At 47.5% G+C, this 21,380-nt stretch overlaps 1 pseudogene; it reads right to left on the bottom strand.

The window, feature by feature from the left end:
• LOC149370672 (uncharacterized) lies at positions 1-19,302 on the bottom strand (annotated as a pseudogene).
• Between the last annotated feature and the right edge of the window lie 2,078 nt (positions 19,303-21,380).

Here is a 21,380-nt window from a genome sequence, read left to right as displayed (position 1 = left end):
CTATGTTGCCCACCTGTGTTGCCCGCATGTGCATATTTGCTTTTGGTCTGTTGGCATGTGGTGTTCCTGCTGCTGAGCTCTGGGCATGTATTGTTGTTGCTGGTAGGGAGGGGGGATTATGAGGATAATGTGTAGCAGTGCGTCCATGTGACAGTGTGAATGGAACCGTTGGTGTCTGTGGCTGCAGGGTGCTAAGTAAGGCTTGTTGGTGAGAAAAAGTACTGTGTCATGAGAGCTTGAGTTCATTGCAAAAAAGAATTACTAAATCCTTCTAGGAACCCCTTCATTGTCTCTTGTTCCTGTTTCAAGAAGTCTTGCTCTCTCTGGAATTAAAGTTCCTCTTGCTGCTCCCGTAAAGTCATGTTTTTTTGCACTGCTGTGACGAGATATTCAAACTGATTTTCTCTTATTCGACGGCGTTTGGCTGGTGGTGCTGACTTGAATGAACTCCCAGCTGAAAAGGCAAAGCATCCTTTTGTATGACACCATGGGTAAAGGAAGACTGTTCTGAAAGTGTAGCTCTTCTCCTTTAATGTTCTCGCGCAAAGTTTTGAAGCAAAGCAATTCTAATTTTGTAACTCCTTTACCACAGTAACACTTCAGTACATATGCCTGCACTGAACAAGCATGCGCATTTTTGGCAAAGCCACTCTTGGGTTTCACCCAACATGCTTCGTGCTACATGAATTGTCGCACTCTTCTATAGGCCTCCATGATGATTAAACTATGCGGAAACAGTCAATTCCTGGCTTGCATTAGTCTAATCCTTGTTCTAAAAATTGGAAAACTGGTTTTTGAGGAAAGGAAATTGGGCAGTAATTGTCTCACATATCTCGGTGGACACCTAAGGGAAGGAATAAAGGAGGGAGTGAAAGAAGAAAGGAAGAAAGAGGTGCCGTAGTGGAGGGCTGCGGAATTATTTCGACCACCTGGGGATCTGTGACATCGCACAGCACATCGGCGCCTTTTGCGTTTAAACTCCATGTACAAAAAATTCTGTAAACTCTCATTTAAGTTACCATACATACAGATCCAAAGAGGCACTTTAATTAAAGTTTCACCATGAAGCTCAATTTTTTTTCTTATCATCGAAATTCACAAGGTGAAGTTCAATAAACTTGCATGTATTTAGATCTGCAAAGCTGTCAGTGTCCTCTTCATTTCTCTGTGAGCCTGGTGTGTCATTGTTACAGGCACCTGAAACAACACCGTCATCAATCTGACTACGCCCATTGCTGGGAAACCCAGTCAAAAAAACCATTGGAACCAATTGGACATTTCAAATGGAACCAAGTGGACATTCCCATTGGTTCCAATTGGATTTCCCAATTGAAACCAATTAGTTCCAGTGGTGTTTTTGGACACACGATTAATTGGACCCAACTGGACTAGCCAATTGGACCCATTAGGCCAGGCAGTTATTTCACCCAGAAAATATTCACAAAATATGTTATATTCATTGAGAGAGGTAGCTAAATGTTTGTGAATAATATGCTCTAGAATCTTGGACAAATATTTCTACAACTGAACATATTGTAATATGCCCCCGCAGGGGGGCGTCTGCAGCATGCAGATGTTGGTGAGTGGCGACACTACGGGGTTAACCCGAGCATCCGCAGGGACATCCCCGCAGGGGGATGATGGTGAACAATGCGTCACCACGGACCCGAGCATCCGCGCTTAGCCGTGCGTGGCATCGCCGTGTCCGGGGAAAAGGGGATCCTGGTGGTTGAGCCGATGCCGAGCGTTTGGACCCTTAAGGCCCCTCGGTGAAGGCAACACACCACTTTGGCCCCAGCTTCCTGTAGACAGCACCTTCGGCCTGACCCGACCGGGGGAAATCTGCAGTCGCCTTTTCCTATCCTCCCCTCTATCTTTCACTTTCCTATCTTTCTTACAAATCTCCTGTCTCCTCCTCTTTTCTTCGTTTTTTCCTCTTTTTCCTGGCGGCGAGGGTTAACCGTGTGTGACCAACTACCCTGAGTTGAGTCATATTAGGTTATAGTTATGGTGTACAGCTGGCGTGGGCAGGACTTGCCTTCAAGTTCCTGTCGCGTCCCCTTGTTGGACTCCATGGTGGGTGGCTGCCACCATGACCGAAAAACTAAAATTTTTTATGGCTCCCCCTTTCAAAACCAGATCGCTCTCTCAAAAGAGGGCGGACGAGGCAGCAGACTTTTTTTTGAAAAAGAAACCTACATTCACAAAATTTCATGTAATCCACAGCAACTGTGACGAAAAGCAAGCCCGAATCATATCCCCATTCCTTGTTACCAAATGCTTAACAGATGCCTTGGGGCCTGGCTACAAGGTATCAAAAATGGCCAGTGGCGACCTACTCCTCGAACTGCGTGAGAGCATCCAATGCTCAAAACTCTCAAACATCGATTCCATAGGGGACATCTCTGTCTCCGTAACTCCCCACCGATCCCTCAACACAGTCAAAGGCGTGATCTCAGAGGCTGACTTTATCCACCTAACAGAAACTGAAATGCTTCAAGGACTATCCGAACAAAATGTAATAGATGTCCACAGAATCAAAATCTGCAAAGATAACAAGGAAATAGACACCAAACACATGGTGCTCACATTTAACACCAGCAGCTTGCCCGAAACAATCGATGTCTGATACTTGAAAGTCAATGTCAGGCACTACATACCCAACCCCCGCCGCTGTTTTAACTGTCAGAGGTTTGGCCATGGCTCACAGAGCTGCCGCGGCTGCAAAACCTGCGCGAAATGCGCTTCAAAGGATCACCAGTCTGAGGAATGCGACGCAGCACTACGCTGCGCAAACTGCGAAGGAGACCACGCTGCGTACTCCAGGGCGTGTCCGTCCTGGAAAAAGGAAAAAGAAATCATCACCATTAAGACCAAAGAAAACATTTCATTCAATGAAGCCAGAAGGCGTTTTGCGCTTACCAACACATTCTCCTTCACAGCGAAACCAAACTTCACTGATGTGGTGCGCAGGGGCGTAGCACCACACAGCACTCCGGCACCTGCCGCGGCCACTTCCACCGCGCCTGTGGCAGGGCCACCCACGCCCCAGGCAGAGACAGCGAAGGCTGCTCTGCCAACTCCAAGCCAGGGAGTGCCGGCCCATGGGTCAGCATCCCGCAGGACTTCCCCCCGTCGGGGGAGGCCTGACACCCACACACCCGCGGCATCTCCGCGGTCGTCCACCACCTCTTCCGAGGTGATGGACCAAACTCCTAGCCCGCCTGCTTTACAGCGGCGGAACAGCTCTCTTGAGCGGAAAAAAGGCAGGGCCACCATAACGGCCCCAGAACATAAGTAAACCCCTCGCCGTTACTACCCCAAAACATAAATATGGCTTTTCTAGTTCAGTGGAACTGTAGAGGAATATTGAGAAATTACGATGACATAAAAAATATTTTAGGGTCAATGTCACCCGTAGCCTTATGTCTCCAGGAAACCAATCTAGGTCCACAACATATGAACATCCTGAAACATTATATAACTTTTAGACGCGATCGTGAGCAGGCAAATAGACTCTCTGGAAGCGTCGCTGAAGCCGTCGCGGTCAGTGTCGTCAGCCATAAAACAATTTCTATCTGTTCTGTATATATTCCTCCACATTTTACATTAACAGTCCACGATTTACAAGAACTTATCAATCAACTTCCGGCCGCGGCGGTTGAATTTCTTTGGAGGAGAAATTCGAGGCCCGTGTACTGTGCGATGTCAGTGCACGTTAAAGAACCCCAGGTGGTCGAAATTTCCGGAGCCCTCCACTACGGCGTCTCTCATAGCCTTAGTCGCTTTGGGACGTTAAACCCCATAAACCAAACCAATCAACTTCCAAAACCGTATCTAGTAGTTGGGGACTTCAACGCTCACTTCCCTTTTTAGGGAAGCGAGCGCTGTGACTCTAGGGGTCAAATAATCAAAGATTTTATCCTCACAAACAATGTATGTCTTTTAAATACAGGAAAAGCCACCTACTGCTCCCCTACCTCACGGAAAATGACCTTTTTAGATTTGTCATTTAGCTCACCTTCTGTTTTTAATGATTTTAAATGGGATGTCATTGACAACCCATATGGAAGTGACCACCTCCCTATACTAATCACTTTAACTTCCTCACCAGAAATAATCCCAACAAAGCCGCGACGCTGGAAGCTTTTAGCAGACTGGGAACTTTTTAGAGCAAAAGCCACCTTAGAAAATATAGTTTTAGAAAATTTAAGCATAGACCAGATAAACGAATTTTTCACAAATTGTGTTATAACCGCCGCACAGTTAGCTATTCCGCAGTCTTCAGGAGTGGTGTCACAAAATCGCAAAGTGTGGTGGACAAAAGACTGCAAGGAAGCAAAAAAACAACAAAATAGAGCTTGGGGTAAGTTTCAAAGGTATCCGACACATGAGAACCTCTTAAATTTTAAAAAGGCGAGAGCTATAGCTCGGTACGTTCGTCGCAGTGCTGAGAAAGCCTCATGGCAGAGGTATGTTTCATCCATCAATACTAGGACAACATTTCTCTGACGTTTCAAGCTCTTCACACTACACACAGTCATTCTTAAAACACAAAAACACAACTGAAAAGCAGAAACTTCCAACGACTGGCAGTACAAACGAAACATATAATACAATATTTACAATTCAGGAGATCCAAAACGTACTGTCCTTCGGTAAACAGACAGCACCTGGCCCGGATGGTGCACATTATCAAATGCTTGCCCACCTGTCCGAAGCTGCTGTAGGAGCACTTCTGCAATTTTTCAACAAGATATGGGTGTCCGGAAAGATGCCGGAGGCTTGGAAAAAAGCAGTTATTGTACCGTTCTTAAAACCTGGAAAGCCGCCCACCTCCCCTAATAGTTATAGGCCGATAGCTCTTACAAGTTGTATAGCAAAATCATTTGAAAGTGTGCTCAACGTTAGGCTCATGCTCATTCTTGAATCACGCGAACTCCTTGACATCCACCAGTGCGGATTTAAGAAAGGATGTTCGACAACTGACCATCTCGTCCGCTTAGAAAACACAGTTCGAGAGGCGTTCATACATCAACAACACTGTCTGGCAGTCTTCTTTGACATGGAGAAGGCATATGATACCACATGGAGATATGGCATTCTACGCGACTTAGCAGATCTTGGCATCCGCGGTAGGATATGTTGAACAGCCTGAAGGATTTCCTGTCAGACCGGTCTTTTCAGGTGCGCCTGGGTGCAACCCTTTCGAAGAGCTTTGTCCAGGAGAATGGGGTACCGCAGGGCTGTATCCTAAGTACCACTCTTTTTGTCGTGAAAATGAATCCCATAGCGAAAATAATTCCCAACTCCATTATGTATTCCGTGTTTGTCGACGACCTTCAGATTGCTTGCACGTCCTCCAGCCTGTCAACGTGTGAGAGGCAGGTACAACTCACATTAAACAAGCTAGCAATCTGGGCAGACAAAAATGGGTTCAAGTTCTCTCCACAGAAAACAGTGGCTGTTGTTTTCTCGCTTAAAAGAGGCTTGCAGATCGATCCGAACTTACATCTAAAGGGAGCCACACTACTGGTAAAACAAGAACATAAATTTTTAGGAATAACATTTGATAAAAACTTACATTTCTGCCGCACATAAACAACTTGAAAGTAAAGGCCTCCCGTGCAATGAATATTCTTAAAGTACTCTCAAGGAAACGCTGGGGATCTGACAGAGCATGCCTCCTTCATATCTACCGTTCTGTAGTGCGCTCATGTCTAGATTATGGGAGTATAGTGTACGGCTCCGCAAGGCCTTCATATCTAAAAAGATTAGATCCAGTTCATAATCTTGGTGTCCGCCTTTCTTGTGGAGCATACCGAACATCTCCGGTAATGAGCCTCCATGTTGAAGCAAATGAGCCATCACTTGAAGATAGAAGAAAAGCACTTACATGTTCATCCATTCTTAGAATTAGGTCGCGAACAAAACATGTGTGTTTTTCAATAGTCACAACATGCCCTTCTCGAATAATATTTACAAATAAGCCCCAAGCAACCAGGCCTTTGCTAATGCGGTTTGAGGAGATCTGCCGAGAACTTGACTTATCAGAAACACTGCCAAATGTTGCAGAATGTTGTGACGCATTTGCCCCTTGGTACAGTTTTCCATCGGTCTGTGATATAAGTCTTACACAGTTCAACAAAAGACAAACTCCACCAGAACACATCATACAAGAGTTCCTTACACTAAAGGAAAAATATGATAGCTACACCGAGTTCTACACAGACGGATCGAAAACTGCAGGTTATGTTGGAAGTGCAGTAGTGGAAGGGAACTAGGAAAAAATAGTAAGGCTTCCTCAGTGTGCATCAGTTTTTACAGCCGAGTGTTATGCTGTTTCTTGCTACGGAGAAAATAATAAGCAAGAACATCGAAAACAGTATTATATACACAGACTCCCTCAGTGTACTGAAAGCACTACAGTCCAGAAATGCAGTCATGCCATCACTAGGTAAGGTCATACATAACATAACAAGGATTGTAACACAAGGGCATAACATAAAATTATGTTGGGTTCCAAGCCATGCTGGAATTGATGGAAATGAGAAAGCGGACGCATGCGCTGCTCAGGCCCACAACAAGGAAATAAAGAAAATAAGCATGCCACATAATGATTGCATGAAGCTAGTTCAGAGCAGTCTAAGGAACAAATGGCAGAGCACATGGAATAGTCAGATAAATAATAAGCTACACTTAATAAAACCAATATTAGGAGAATGGAAATCATGCACTCATCAGGAACGCTTTTTTGAAGTTATTTTATGTCGTTTATGTATTGGACACACACACCTTACCCACAACTTTCTACTAACCAAACAAGACAAACCTGTTTGCGAAGAATGCGGAGACGAACTTACGGTTAACCATATTTTAATCTCTTGTGAAACTAGAAAAACCAAGAAAAAAGTACTTCAGTCAATTTTATAAAGAATGCATTCCTTTCCATCCAACACTGCTCTTACATGATAATGCCATTGTTAACATACGTTCTATTTTTAACTTTTTAAAAGAAGCAGGCTTACTCGAAAAACTGTAAACACTGAACCACTGGCTCGCTTTATTGCATGATACACCTCAGCCGCTTTCCCATTCCTGAGAAGAAGGCTGAGGCTTTTATTTGATTGGTTGGGATCCTCGACATCCTTGGCCAGCCAAGGATGGCCGCTGGGGTTGCCTGACCTTTTTTTAAAGCTTTTACCATTAGCCATTCTCAAATCTCGTTTTGTCTGTTATTACTAGCTAGTTAAAATTTTTAGGCCCTTTACACCACATTTTTATTAAATCACACAGAAAACATTCCCTATTACCTTGTGTTTGGCGCATGATGGCCTTAGAAGCCTATGTGCCATTAAACACAACACACATATTATAATATGCAAAAGGAAAAGTTATTTATGAGGACTGCAGGGAGATGTCGTGCCTAGTGCCAATCAACATTGTTCTACGGAATTGAGATTAACATGTTTTTATGGAAATCAAAGTCAACAGGCACAAATAGATCACACACAAGCAACATTCAGGCACTATTAGCATATATTAGCTCATTATGTACATCCAAAGAACATACTTCTGCTCCAACTTATATACCCCATTTGTGAGGCTCTCATGCTGGGGCCAGTGGCGCTTGCCCACTGAGCGCAGTTATTTAATTTAATTTCAGCTGCAGTGGTGGTGCAGATGATGAGTACAATTTAGTAGGTTAAGCTGCTGATAGCTCTTATTATAGGAACCATATTGGTTCTACCTTGTTTGTCAAAAACGCAAAGCATTCATTGGAAAAATTGGGTGCCTGGGCGGTCCAATTGGATGTAATGGGTAAGACCAATTGGGCCCATCAATTGGAAACCCAAATGGTCCAATTGGACTATTAGAACACGATTCCAATTGGAACCAGTTGGTAACTCAACTAGTCCAATTGGAACCAGTTAGAAATCCAATTGGTTCCAATGTTTTTTTTTTGACTGGGAAAGGTCCCTGCATCACATTCCTACGATTAACCTGGTAATCTGCTTGCTGCGGCCATGTCGTCCCCGCAAACTTCCTAATCTCATCCGCCCACCTACCTTTGTGCCACCCCGTGCTACACTTGCCTCCTCTCGTTATCCACTCCGTTACCCTTAAGGACAAGCGGTTATTTTGTCTTTGCATTACATGCCGTGCCGTAGCCCATTTCTTCCTCCTGATTTAGACTAGGATGTCATAAACCCGCGTTTGTTCCCTCACCCACTCTGCCCACTTCCGGTCTCTTAACGTTACACCTATCATTTTTCTTTGCCATAGCTCGCTGTGTTGCCATTAACTTAAGCTGAAACTTTTTCCTTAGTTTACGCCCCGTAGGTGAGTACTGGTAAGATACAGCTTTTGCACACTTTTCTCTTGTGGGATATTGGTAACCTTTGATTTCTGCGCAGCAGGAGGACAGTGAAATAAAATGCATGAACACCTTTTTATTGCAATTGATTCTCTTCATGCACGCACAAAAGTTTACAAAACCGTTTACAAATAGCTTTACAGTAGCTGAATTCAAACGCCCTGTCTTTATTTATTGCTCTTATTAAATAATGTGCATGATACTGTAATGAGCATTCCCATACGCTAACACTATCCTCTGAGGGGTCATTTTCCCTGTTACACACAGTGATATACATTTTCAGCAAGTACTGCTTTCCCTTTTAGGTACGACTAGAGCTCCGGCGATTTTGCCCAAGCTGTACGTAACTCAGCGTGGTTGCCTCAACAGAAGCATTTGGTAGTTTGTTGTAGAAAAATGTCTTTGGTTTCAGGTCATTAAGGACATCTGGCTAAACTCGAAAAACTTATTTTAGTTACCTAATCGTACAAGCTCAGAAAAAAAATTAGGAGACACTTGGCGACCTAAGTGGTGCTAGGCGAAAGCCTGAGTACAGCATGCTGTCACGAATGTGGTTGTGAATGATGATTCAAGTAAAGTGAGCGTCTACTGTTTCACATTCTGCTAGTGCAACTATTTACTGAACTCTGCTTGGCACGGCGCGCCTAAGTGCTTTCGAGGTCTGCTTCGAAGTCTAAGCCCATTGCTTCGAAGTTGTCCCCTGAGAAGATATCTTCTTGACTCTCATATCCGATGAAGGTCTTGTGCTTGAGTGGGTCAATGTCGACGATTGCTGCTTTGTGATCACTGAAGTGGACGGAGATGTAGTCCTGATCCGTTACACTGCTGTAGGTGGTGAAGACCAGGTCAAGACAACTGCCGTGCTTGGTGGTTGCTTTGGGAGCGGGGGTGACTAACTTGAGTGCAAGTGCATTGTCCATGGCTTGGATGAAGTCATGCTTGACTCGTGCATCTTGCAAACGTTGGTACTGGAAGTGTCGAGGCCTTCTTTATCCATCTCGTCATTAGTCTTGCGGATGCGGGTGTGCTCCTCTGGCCACTGCGTGTTAAGGGCGACTACATCACGTGACTTTGTAGACATGCCTAATTGCAGGAGAAACCACGCCGCTTCCCGGGCGGACATCTCGACTGCATTGAGCATCTTGAGGTTGAGTTCTCGGATGGCCTTACTGTATGTCCTCTGCCTCTGGTGACTCCTGCACAATCTTCTGCAGTTCTCGATAAAGGTTTGACATCCCCCGGTTGGCTTTGTTGACAATCGACAATGTAGGTGGCGCAGGCATAGACTTCGAGGACGACTTGAATATCCATGTTCGAGTTGAGTATGCGGGCGGGACGCTATTATTTTTCATTCCTTTTAATCGCCCACCCTAACATTTGTCATACACGGTGTCTTCGAGTACTTCGTGAATGGCCATGTAGCGCTCCTTGAGGTCCTCAACTTGCTTCTTCTCCTCGTCTGTCTTTGGTGGCAGTAGGGGGGTGACGATGCGTGTTTCGGGCATGGGCCAGAAGGGTGCGTTGAATCGACGATTTCTGCATCTATTCTTGTAGCTCCCCGCAGGGAGGCGTCTGCAGCATGCAGACGTTGGTGAGTGGCGACACCACGGGGTTAACCCGAGCATCCGCAGGGACATCCCTGCAGGGGGATGATGGTGAACAATGCGTCACCACGGACCTGAGCATCCGCGCTTAGCCGTGCGTGGCATCGCCGTGTCCGGGGAAAAGGGGATCCTGGTGGTTGAGCCGATGCCGAGCGTTTGGACCCTTAAGGCCCCTCGGCGGAGGCAACACACCACTTTGGCCCCAGCTTCCTGTAGACGGCACCTCCGGCCTGACCCGACCGGGGGAAATCGGCAGTCGCCTTTTCCTATCCTCCCCTCTATCTTTCACTTTCCTATCTCTTTCTTACAACTCTCCTGTCTCCTCCTCTCTTCTTCGTTTGTTCCTCTTTTTCCTGGTGGCGAGGGTTAACCGTGTGTGACCAACTACCCTGAGTTGGGTCATATTAGGTTATAGTTAAGGTGTACAGCTGGCGTGGGCAGGACTTGCTCGCAAGTTCCTGTCGCGTCCCCTTGTTGGGCTCCATGGTGGGTGGCTGGCACCATGACCGAAAAACATTAATATTTTATGGCTCCCCCATTTTCCAAACCAGATCGCTCTCTCAAAAGAGGGCGGAACGATGCAGATGATTTTTTTCAGAAAAGAAAACTATCTTTCCCAAAATTTCATGTTGTCCATAGCGAAGCAGAAGGAAAACAAGCAAGACTGATATCCCCGTTCCTAGTAGCAAAGTGCCTTACAGACACCTTGGGCCTCGGGTACAAGGTATCCAAAATGGCCAGCGGTGACTTACTGCTCGAACTTCGTGACGCTGTCCAACACTCTAAACTCCCAAACCTTGCATCCATTGGGGAAATCCCAGTCTCTGTCACTTCACATCGATCTTTGAACACTGTCCGAGGCGTCATATCTGAAATCGACTTTATCCACCTCTCTGAGAAAGAAATGCTTGAAGGCCTTACTGACCAAGATGTCATAAATGTTCAGCGCATAAAGATCCGGAAGGATAACAAGGAAATAGACACGAAGCACCTGATGCTCACTTTCAATACCAGCACACTGCCTGAAAGCATTGAAGCATGGTTACCTGAAAATAAATGTAAGACCATATATACCCAACCCACAAAGATGTTTTAACTGTCAGAGATTCGGCCATGGCTCACAGAGTTGTCGCGGCCGCAAAACTTGCGCAAAATGCTCGTCAAAGGAACACCAAACTGAAGAATGTGTTGCTACACCGCGGTGTGCAAACTGTGAAGGAGACCATGCTGCCTATTCCAGAGCTTGTCCTTCTTGGAAAAAAGAAAAAGAAATCATTACTCTCAAGACTACACAGAACATTTCTTTCAAGGAAGCAAGAAGGCGATATGCTCAAACAAACACATTCTCCTTCAGTGCAAAAACAAACTTCGCCGATGTGGTGCGTGGGCGCGGCGCACCACACCAGGCTTCGGCACCCGTCCAGGTCACTCGCAGTGAGCCTGTGGCGGTGCCATCCGCGCCCCAAGGCAGAGCAGCTAACGCTGCTCTGCCAACTGCAAGTCAGGCTGCGCAGACCCCCGGGTCGGCGGGCCTCAAGACCTCTTCTCACAGGTCGAGGTCAAACTCGAACGCGAACGTGCCTTCTGCACGGTCGTCCAGCGCCTCCGCAGAGGCGATGGACACGGCCCCGGGCAGCCCCGCACCGTCCACGTCGGACGGTTGGCGGAGCTCTCTGGATCGATCAAAAAAAGACAGGCCCCGAGTCACGGGGCCATCAACAACTTGATCTACCTTTCCATCCTATAGAAACACAAAATTAAGATGCCTTTCATAATAAAATGGAACTGTAGAGGACTTTTAAACAATTACAGTGACATAAAAGACATACTAGGAGCACACGCTCCTGTCGCCTTATGTCTACAAGAAACAAATTTAGGTCCCCAAAAAAATAACTTTCGTAAGAATTACACTGTTTTCCGCCGCGATCGGGTACAGGCGAGCCGGCTGTCGGTAGGCGTAGCCATCATAGTGAAAAACGGTGTCCCGGCACGAGAGCTTCAACTAAAAACAAGACTCGAAGCTGCCGCAGCCACTCTGGTTGCCCATAAAACCATCACTGTGTGCTCACTATATATTGATCCGCACTTTAATTTAACACTACATGACTTAGAGGATCTTTTAGAGCAGCTACCAGAGCCATACCTGATAGTTGGAGATTTTAATGCACATTCATGTTTTTGGGGAAGCGAGAAAACTGACGCTAGAGGCCATCTCCTAGAGGATTTTATTTTATGCAATGACGTCTGTTTACTCAATTCTAATAAACCTACATACTGCTCCCCAACCTCGGGGAAAATGAGTGTTTTAGATTTGTCTTTTAGTTCACCGTCTGTTTTTAACGATTTTAACTGGAGTGTTTTAGACAATCCATATGGAAGTGATCATCTCCCTGTCGTAATAAGTCTTTCATCCTCGCTAACAGTTATTCCCACAAAACCACGGTGTTGGAAGCTACATTTAGCTGACTGGCAACTTTTTAGTGCACAAGCCACATTAGAGAACATAGTTTTAGAAAATACTGACATCAATGAGATCAATGAAAAGTTCACAAATTGCATCTTAGCTGCCGCACATTTAGCTATTCCTCAATCCTCTGGAATAGTAAAACAAAATCACAAATACTGGCACACAAAAGAATGTAAAGATGCAAAAAAGAAACAAAACAAAGCCTGGGGCATTTTTCGGAGATATCCAACACATGAGAATCTCATAAACTTTAAAAAAGCAAGAGCAAAAGCACGATACATCAGACGCAACGCAGAAAGGGCATCATGGCAACAGTACATATCCTCGATAAACAGCTCAATAACATCCAAAAAAATGTGGGAGCAGGTGCGGAAATTCACTGGAAATTTTACTCCTTTCACATTTCCAATGCTAACAACACCCGGTACTCAAACAACATTAGAAGAACAGGCCAACATATTGGGTGAGCATTTTTCTACAGTTTCAAGCTCGTCCAACTACACACACTCCTTTCAAAAACACAAAACAATAGTAGAAAAACAAAAACTTCCCTTCAGAACATGCATACATGAAGACTACAATCAGCTTATTACAATGCATGAACTAAACGCAGTACTAACATCCGGTAAAAAGACAGCACCAGGCTCAGACAATATACATTATGCCATGCTTGCTCACCTCACTGAGACTGCCATAGAGGCTCTCCTAAAATTTTTCAATAAAATATGGATGAGTGGAGAAATCCCCCAAGCATGGAGAGAAGCAATCATAGTACCCTTTCTAAAACCTGGCAAACCACCAACTAGTCCCACCAGTTACAGGCCAATAGCACTCACTAGCTGTAGAGCAAAATCATTCGAAAGCATTCTAAACATCAGACTAACCTTCATACTTCAGTCCCGGCAACTTTTAGATATACACCAGTGCGGTTTTAAAAAGACATGTTCCACAACTGATCACCTTGTTTGCTTTGAGAACACAGTCCGGGAAGCGTTCATCCACAAGCAACACTGTATCGGGGTCTTCTTCGATCTGGAGAAGGCTTACGATACCACGTGGAGGTTCGGTATCCTCCGTGACCTAGCGGACCTAGGTATCCGCGGCAGGATGCTGAGCTGTTTGAACGACTTCCTAACCAACCGCACGTTCCGAGTCCGCCTAGGCGCAACCTTCTCCAACACTTTTATACAAGAAACTGGCGTACCCCAGGGGTGCATCCTCAGCATGACCTTATTCATCATCAAAATGAACTCCATAGGAAAAGTAATCCCAAAATCCATAATGTATTCAGTTTACGTAGATGACCTCCAAATAGCATGCACGTCTTCCAGCATACCTACTTGTGAGCGACAGATACAAATAACAATAAATAAACTGGCTACCTGGGCAGATAGAAACGGATTTAGATTTTCTCCTCAGAAAACAGTAGCGGTTCTGTTCTCTTTGAGACGAGGCCTACAGGCCGACCCCACACTATATCTAAACCAGACCCCATTACCTGTCAAACAAGAGCATAAATTTCTAGGAGTAACTTTCGATAAAAAGCTCACTTTCTTACCACATATAAATAGCTTAAAGAAAAAAGGTTCCCAGGCCCTCAATATACTGAAACTACTGTCAAGAAAACGCTGGGGGTCTGATAGGGCATGCCTGTTACATATATATCGTTCTCTGGTTCGCTCTAATTTAGACTATGGGTCCATAGTATATGGCTCAGCAAGACCATCCTACATAAAACGACTGGATCCTATCCACAATCTTGGTTTAAGGCTGTCTTCCGGTGCTTACAGAACTTCACCAATAGCAAGTCTGTATGTGGAAACGAATGAACCTTCCTTAGAAGATCGAAGAACTGCACTAACTTGTACATACATCCTCAAAATCCTGTCTCAGCCCAAACATCTCTGTTACCCAATTCTGACAAAATGCCCATCCCGAATACTCTTCAACAACAAGCCTAACGCGATTAAGCTGTTGCTCTTGCGCTTCGAAGAAAAATGCCAAGCTCTGAACATACTAAACGAAATTAAAAATATTGACCGAAGACACGAAGCGCTACCACCGTGGTACACTCTCCCCACAGTGTGTGACGTCACACTAACACGCCTCAGGAAAACCTGTACACCACACGACCATATAATACAAGAATACCTAGCACTACAAGAAAAATACAGAAATTACACTGCATTTTATACTGACGGGTCAAAAACTCATGCTCATGTGGGAAGCGCAGTAATACAAGGAAAAAATGAAAATGCAGTACGACTTCCCTCATGTGCTACAGTTTTCACCGCGGAGTGCTATGCTATTAATGTTGCGGTACAGAAAATAACAAATGAAAACATCAAAAAGAGCATCATTTATACAGATTCACTGAGCGTCCTTACAGCATTAAACTCCAAAAATGCCACGGAGCCACTGATTGGAAGCATCATACACAATATAGTAAAGGTCACAGCACAAAAACATGTTATAAAATTCTGCTGGGTTCCCAGTCACGTTGGCATTAGGGATAATGAGAGAGCCGACACGTGTGCTGCACAAGCCAGAGCCATGGAGGTGAAACATGTGGGTTTGCCTCCGAGGGATTATTTGAAGTTAGTGCATAGCAGACTAAGAGCCAAGTGGCAAGCTTCTTGGGAAAATGAAGGACACAACAAGCTGCATACCATAAAGCCCATTTTAAAAGAATGGAAATCATGCCGTCATAAAGAACGTTTTATCGAAGGAATTTTATGTCGTTTACGCAGGCCACACACACATCACCCATAACTTCTTATTAACAAAAAAAGACAAACCTGTGTGTGAAATGTGTGGTGAGGAGCTCACAGTGAATCACATTTTAATCTCTTGTTCGCATCTCGAAGAACGAAAAAAATTTTTTACGGTATTTTACAATCAACACATTCCATTTCATCCCGCATTGCTTTTAGGCGAGCAAACACTCGTCGAGTTTTCACTTGTTTGTAAGTTTCTAAAGAAAGCCAATGTTTTAAATTTAATATAATGTAACTTCTATACACTTAACATAACATCATCTAACCTTGTGTTTGGCGCATGATAGCCATAGTTGCTTATGCGCCATAAAACCCCATATAACTAAACTAAACTATTCTTGTAGCACGTATGGGTGTGCTGGCGAGTCTGGCTTCAAGGAGGTGGTACAAAGTCGAGATTCACAGACAGCAACTGCTCTGCGAGACGCACGGTTTCAGGCATCACATCGCTCAGCTGGTCGTCTGGTGCATCATTCAGCCACAGGAGGATGTGCGCATGTGCACTCCCCCTGTGTTGAAACTCGATGCGCTTGAAGTAGACTACGTAGTGGCGCCCGAAGGGTCAGATGGTATTGTTGCAGAGTAGCGACATGATGACTCGCACCTTGTGGTCAAAGTAGAGTGCACAGACGATGGGGTCGTCGCTCACCATTTCAGTTCGCTCTGTCACTGTGAGCGTTGCCATCGTTGCCATTGAGGACGTTACGCGCAACCGCATCACTTTCATTGCCATGTATAGTACATGGCGAGCGACGGCACCTCGCCTATCTCAAAGACGACACTCTCTCATTGCCATGGTCAAGGGAGTGGGCTTAGCTTCTGGCGAGATCTTCCTCGCTTGACCCAAGTAGATCCGTGGGAACGCCAACTCCTCCGCATGCTCGTCGAAGACGATGTTGAGTGGCTTCTGCCCCTCGCCTGGTGCCATGACGAGTGAGGAGTCGTCGTCGAGAATCATTGTCTCTTGACCCAGTGTCATTGCTGCTGCAACACTCATGTGGTCGTTGCGATCTTCCAGGTCCACGATTAGGAGCTCTGCTGTGTCTTCGGATACTGAAACGGCATGTGCACAAATGTCGTCGACCTGGTGCATGTCCACCTTAATGTTGTAGTAGCAATACAGTTCGCTCTTCATGAGGTAATCCAACCACAGAACGATGTCGGCCTTCTTCACCATGCCTTGCACATATGGCGTCTTGTAGATCATGCGACGTTTGATGTTGAGATGTAGTGCAACATCGTTGGCATGATGGTTAGGTAGCACTGTGCTTCCGACATTGATGGGCACGTTGACGATTGGACCAGCAATGTGCAACTGACCCGATGTGCAGTAGAGTAGGCGGCGAATCTGCATGAAGGGAATGCGTGGCGAGATGAGTCTCTCACTGACTGCATTGAGTGGTGGCAAGTGACCTGGGTGGGTCGACGTAGCCACTGCTGGTGGAGAAGTTGGGAATCTTGCCACTGCGGAGTGAATCACGGCAGGTTCGACAGCATAAGGTTTCCACGAGTCGCCCAGGAAAGGCCTCTCGCAGTAAATCGTAGCTGTCTGGGGGTGCCTTGCTGAGATCCTTGCTGAACCACAGGCGATCACACACAGAACACGTTGCTTCGAATTCGTTCTGTACGAAGTGCTTCTTGAAGTAGTTGGTGGCCGATTGGAATTGCTGAAGTACCATTTGTGCATCTGGTACTTAATCAACGTGCATGGCAGTGCTCATGCTTGGTTGACATGCAGAGTTGAGCCATCGATGACGTCGTTGCTGAGCTTGTGTAGCCTTTGTTCCAGGCGACTCGCTCAGACGTTTCAAACGCATGGCGTCGCATTTCCTCGTACGCCGCGTTGTGGGGCTTTGATGTGCAGGACTAGGCTCTGCTACTGCAGCTGCGAGCCGTTTCACACGCATCGCCTCACGAGCCTTCTTCCTCCGTGTTCCAGGGCTTTGTGGAGGGGCGCGGCTGCAATCCCTGGTGTACACGCTCTGCCTCCCTGTTACGGCGTTTGCGCTCAGCATCCTTTGCCGAGCACAACATATGGCAACACGGGCCATCCTACACGTTCAAGATCCCGGCAGCGAATGACGCATCCAGTGGCTGCTGCAATCCCATAGAGGGTCTTTACCATTGTTGTAATGCCATCCATCTTGTCCTGTCGTGATGGAACTGTCTAGAATGTTCGACACAATGTCTATGAAACGTCTAAACCATCCAGCTGGGTTATCTGTTCTTTCAGCCCGCTTCGGCGGACGCGGTTGTGGCGACGCGCTTTTGTTTTCGGTTCTTTTTACTGCCGCCGCGGTGGCGCAGTGGTTATGGTGCTCGGCTGCTGACCCGAAAGACGCGGGTTCGATCCCGGCCGCGGCGATTGAATTTCTTTGGAGGAGAAATTCTAGAGGCCCGTGTACTGTGCTATGTCAGTGCACGTTAAAGAACCCCAGGTGGTCAAAATTTCCGGAGCCCTTCTCTGTTTGCACTTGGCAGCGGTGGTGGTGGCTCGATCGCCTCGAGCCAGTCGGCAGGCCCGTGCACTTCCCTTTTCATATCCTTGTCTCAGTCGCAACAACAACGTCCAACTATTAATGATAGTTAAGCATGACTTCCGCATTTTGTGATACGAGTTAATGTATAGTTAAGTGATAGTTAACGTGACCTTAACTAGTACACTGATTAATTAGTGTTAGCTAAGGTACAGCCGCAGTGCACAGTCCCACATGCCATTTCTTTACTACTAATTACCAATTACTCATTGTTGTGACCGTACTTCGGACCACGTGGGCCCGATCAAGCAGCTACCGTGAACAATCAACAAGGCCGACAAAGTGGGATGCTTGGAATGCCCCTCCGAGCCTCAGCGGATTAGTGTAGCAGGAATGTCGAGGGCCATTGTCAGCAGTAACCCCGGCGAAATTCCTTGAGCGGAGGTGACCACTATAGCGGCGAAGGCCGGGGACGCGCCGGAGGTATTGTCCGAGCGACCACAGTGGAGGCGACGTGCCGGCGCCGGTCACGCTGGCGGATAATTGAAGAATTCTGTGTCCCCGACTCGCGTTCTGGGCAATCGGCGGGGAAGCAAGTTCATTCACCTGCTGGAAGACTTCGGGAGATTCCTTTCCCGCAGGGCTGGATGAGTCGGCATCTCCCCCTCTCATCGACCCAGCTGCGAGAGAGTGGAAAAGCTCGCACCTGCCCAGCCGTGGGTGGTAACAAGAACGTCTCCTTCGGTCCATCCGATTGGACAGTGCTCGTCGACCATTATTCCCCAGCCAGGGATCTGGGGAAACCGAACGATATTTAACTCGGCCGTGAGTGTGGCCGAGAGAAGCCTGCTAGCTCCAGTCGACTACGGTTGACGAAGACGTTCCCCTTCCACTGAGAGCCATTCTCAGTCCCGCTCTATGTACATAATGTAAATAATCATGTAACTATGTAAATACAGTTTTTTCCTTCACTTCCCCTACTCCCCGTCTCCGGCCCACGTTTCCTTCCTCCTTCGGCAATGCGGCGGTGATCCTGGATCCGATGCTTGGTGGGACACGCTACTAGCATCGGCAAATCATTTCATCATTCAGTCATTAAGTACATTGATATAATCATGAAACCCCTTTATATCATGTTCCGATGTCTTTCGATTGCACACGATTAAGTATCGATTGGCATATGATAAGGCATGCATCCGAAACGCGTACATTTGCTAACAAGTCTTGGTCACGACAGTATGAGGTATCAAAGGCCTTCGCCTTAATAGAGTGACCGCGACTTTTCGTATATGGGTCTCGCAAGCGACCTGTCTCCGGGAGGGCATATGGTCAACGGGCCTGCCTCATGTTTTTTTTTAGTTTCCGACAGCGTTCTCCTCCTTAGCTCAGGGTGATACAACAGCACAAAAAGTATATCACCGTCATTTACGGAACCAGCTAACAACAAATTTAACTCTGGGGGCCGCATAACACGAGTGCTGACGTGCACTGGATCTACTTACCATCTTGGACGCTGTACGTCGATGTCGGCCACTGCAGTGGAGTCAACACCGTACACACGTGCTTGAACGAGTGGTCTGTGACTTAACAAATCACTCATGTAAGCGAACCACTTCCATGCTGATGGGGGCGCTCCGCTCTTGTTCTGTTCCAACAGCGCTTAAAATCCACGAATAAATTACCTGGGAGGTCACACAAGGACGACTTTGTCAATACCTACAAGCGTAAACCTTCATGTTCTTCAAGCAGGTGCGCAGCTGTTCCCATGTAAAATTATAACCCATACGGCGCATTTCCCGCTCCAATTCTTTATATACATCTTGATTTCGCTGGCGCTTGCTATCGAGTGCTTCGCTCACATAAGCGCCAAGAAACATTGAAGGGAATCTTCGCTCCGCACCGTGCGCTCGTACTCGTAATGGTACTCGTGCTTGCTGCCATTTTGCCTCAATACGTGACGAGAAAAAATATCTCCGAGTTCCTGCGCAGCGACAGCCAGACCAGAGAGGTAGCAGGAGAGGAGGCGATGTATACATGCTCCTTCCAACCGGATCGGGCAGAGTCAACCCACCCCCTGCACTGCAGTCGGGCTGGCCCAGCTAGACTCGATGGTCCCTTAGCTCGACCCCCTAGCATATACATGAGCCCGACTACCGGTTCTTTGCCTGGGCAGACATGCTGGAGGAGGAGCATGCAGGCTGCACCCCCCCTGTTCACTGACGGCTCGGTCATCCACGGAGACTGCCCCTCCGCAGCTGCTGCCTGCGTGGCCCCGACCCTCGCCGAGACGAGGCAGGCTCGCCTGCCTTTCGTCGCCAGCTCCACCCTGGCAGAACTGGCGGCCCTCCACCTGGCTGCAGACGTCCTGGAGTCCCACCCAGAGGTCCTGTCCGCATCAATCCTCACTGACTCCAGGGCGGCTCTGTAGCTGCTCTCCGAGCCGACGTGTCGTCAGCCGGTTGTCCGCAAGTTGGCGGTCACGCTGGATGACCTCCGATACAGGGGCTGCCTTGTCCATCTGGCCTGGATTCCTGGCCACGTCGGAGTGCCGGGAAACGAGGCCGCCGACGCCGCGGCCAGGGCTGCACACAGCAACGGGGCATCGCCGAGCTCAGCTGTGGTGCCCTTGTTCGCGGCCCGCACCCCAGGGTTGCTGAGGAGAGACACCACCCCTTCCATCCAGCGGACTCATCAGGAAGCAGAGGGCCCTCCTGCTGCGCCTGCGGATCGGGTGCTCCTGGACGGGCGACCGCCTATACAGGAATGGCCTGGCAGCAGCTGCCGACTGCCCCCGCTGCGGACACCCGGAGGAGACACTGGACCACCTCCTCCCGGAATGCCCCAACTTCGCGGCTCAACAGGCCAGGCTGATCACCGGTTACCGGGCACTGGGCTTTCCAGCCGAGACTACACCAGAGCTCTTCTTTCCTGCCGGCCACAACACCCGCCGGGCCATGGAGGGTCTCCTCTCTGGGGGAGGCGGGACTGGACGGCTACCTTTAGTCGTCCAGGCACCACCAGCCCAAGGTCCTTCCTGCTGGCCACCTTGCACAGGAAGCCCTCTTGTCCCCCAGACCATCATGGAGGACAGGGGCACAGGCTTTCCAATGGCTGAAGCCTGCAGCAAGGCGTGGCGGCTCTTGCTCTGCGCGCCTTCACTATTTTTCTCCCCTACTTCTTTCCTCAAAGACACTGTAGCGCAGCAAAAGACGAGGACACAAGAAACGAGAGACGAACACCACGAGCGCGTCTCTCGTTTCTTGTGTCCTCGTCTTTTGCTGCGCTACAGTGTCTTTGAAGTATGTACCAACAAGCCCAAAAAGCCACGCTACTTCTTTCCATCTTCCTTACTCCTCCTCTCTTCTATCGGCATGCAGGCAGTGGTGGTGGTGTCCATACCAGTCACAGGCCCGTGCCCTTTCCTCTTTCCTATTCTCTACAGCATCTAACACCAACAAAAACAATTTGGCCCGACAGCCTACTTAACCCGACTTTTGTCGGGCTCATGTGAACAAACGCCCAGTGAGTCTCCTTTCTTTCACTGCGGCGTCACAGTCACCGCCCGTTTTCCTGACTTAAGGGGTTTTATTTAGGCAGCATATAACGCAGGAGTAATGACCCTGCGACCATGGATGCACCACCGCCATGGAGAAATCACTCAACGCTAGCCGCCACGCA

This window comes from Amblyomma mixtum, chromosome 1, assembly GCF_055824585.1.
Source record: "Amblyomma mixtum isolate Tamu chromosome 1, ASM5582458v1, whole genome shotgun sequence".
Lineage (NCBI taxonomy): Eukaryota > Metazoa > Arthropoda > Arachnida > Ixodida > Ixodidae > Amblyomma > Amblyomma mixtum.
The sequence above is the reverse complement of the archived record's forward strand: the minus strand, read 5'-3'. Positions and strand labels throughout refer to the sequence as shown.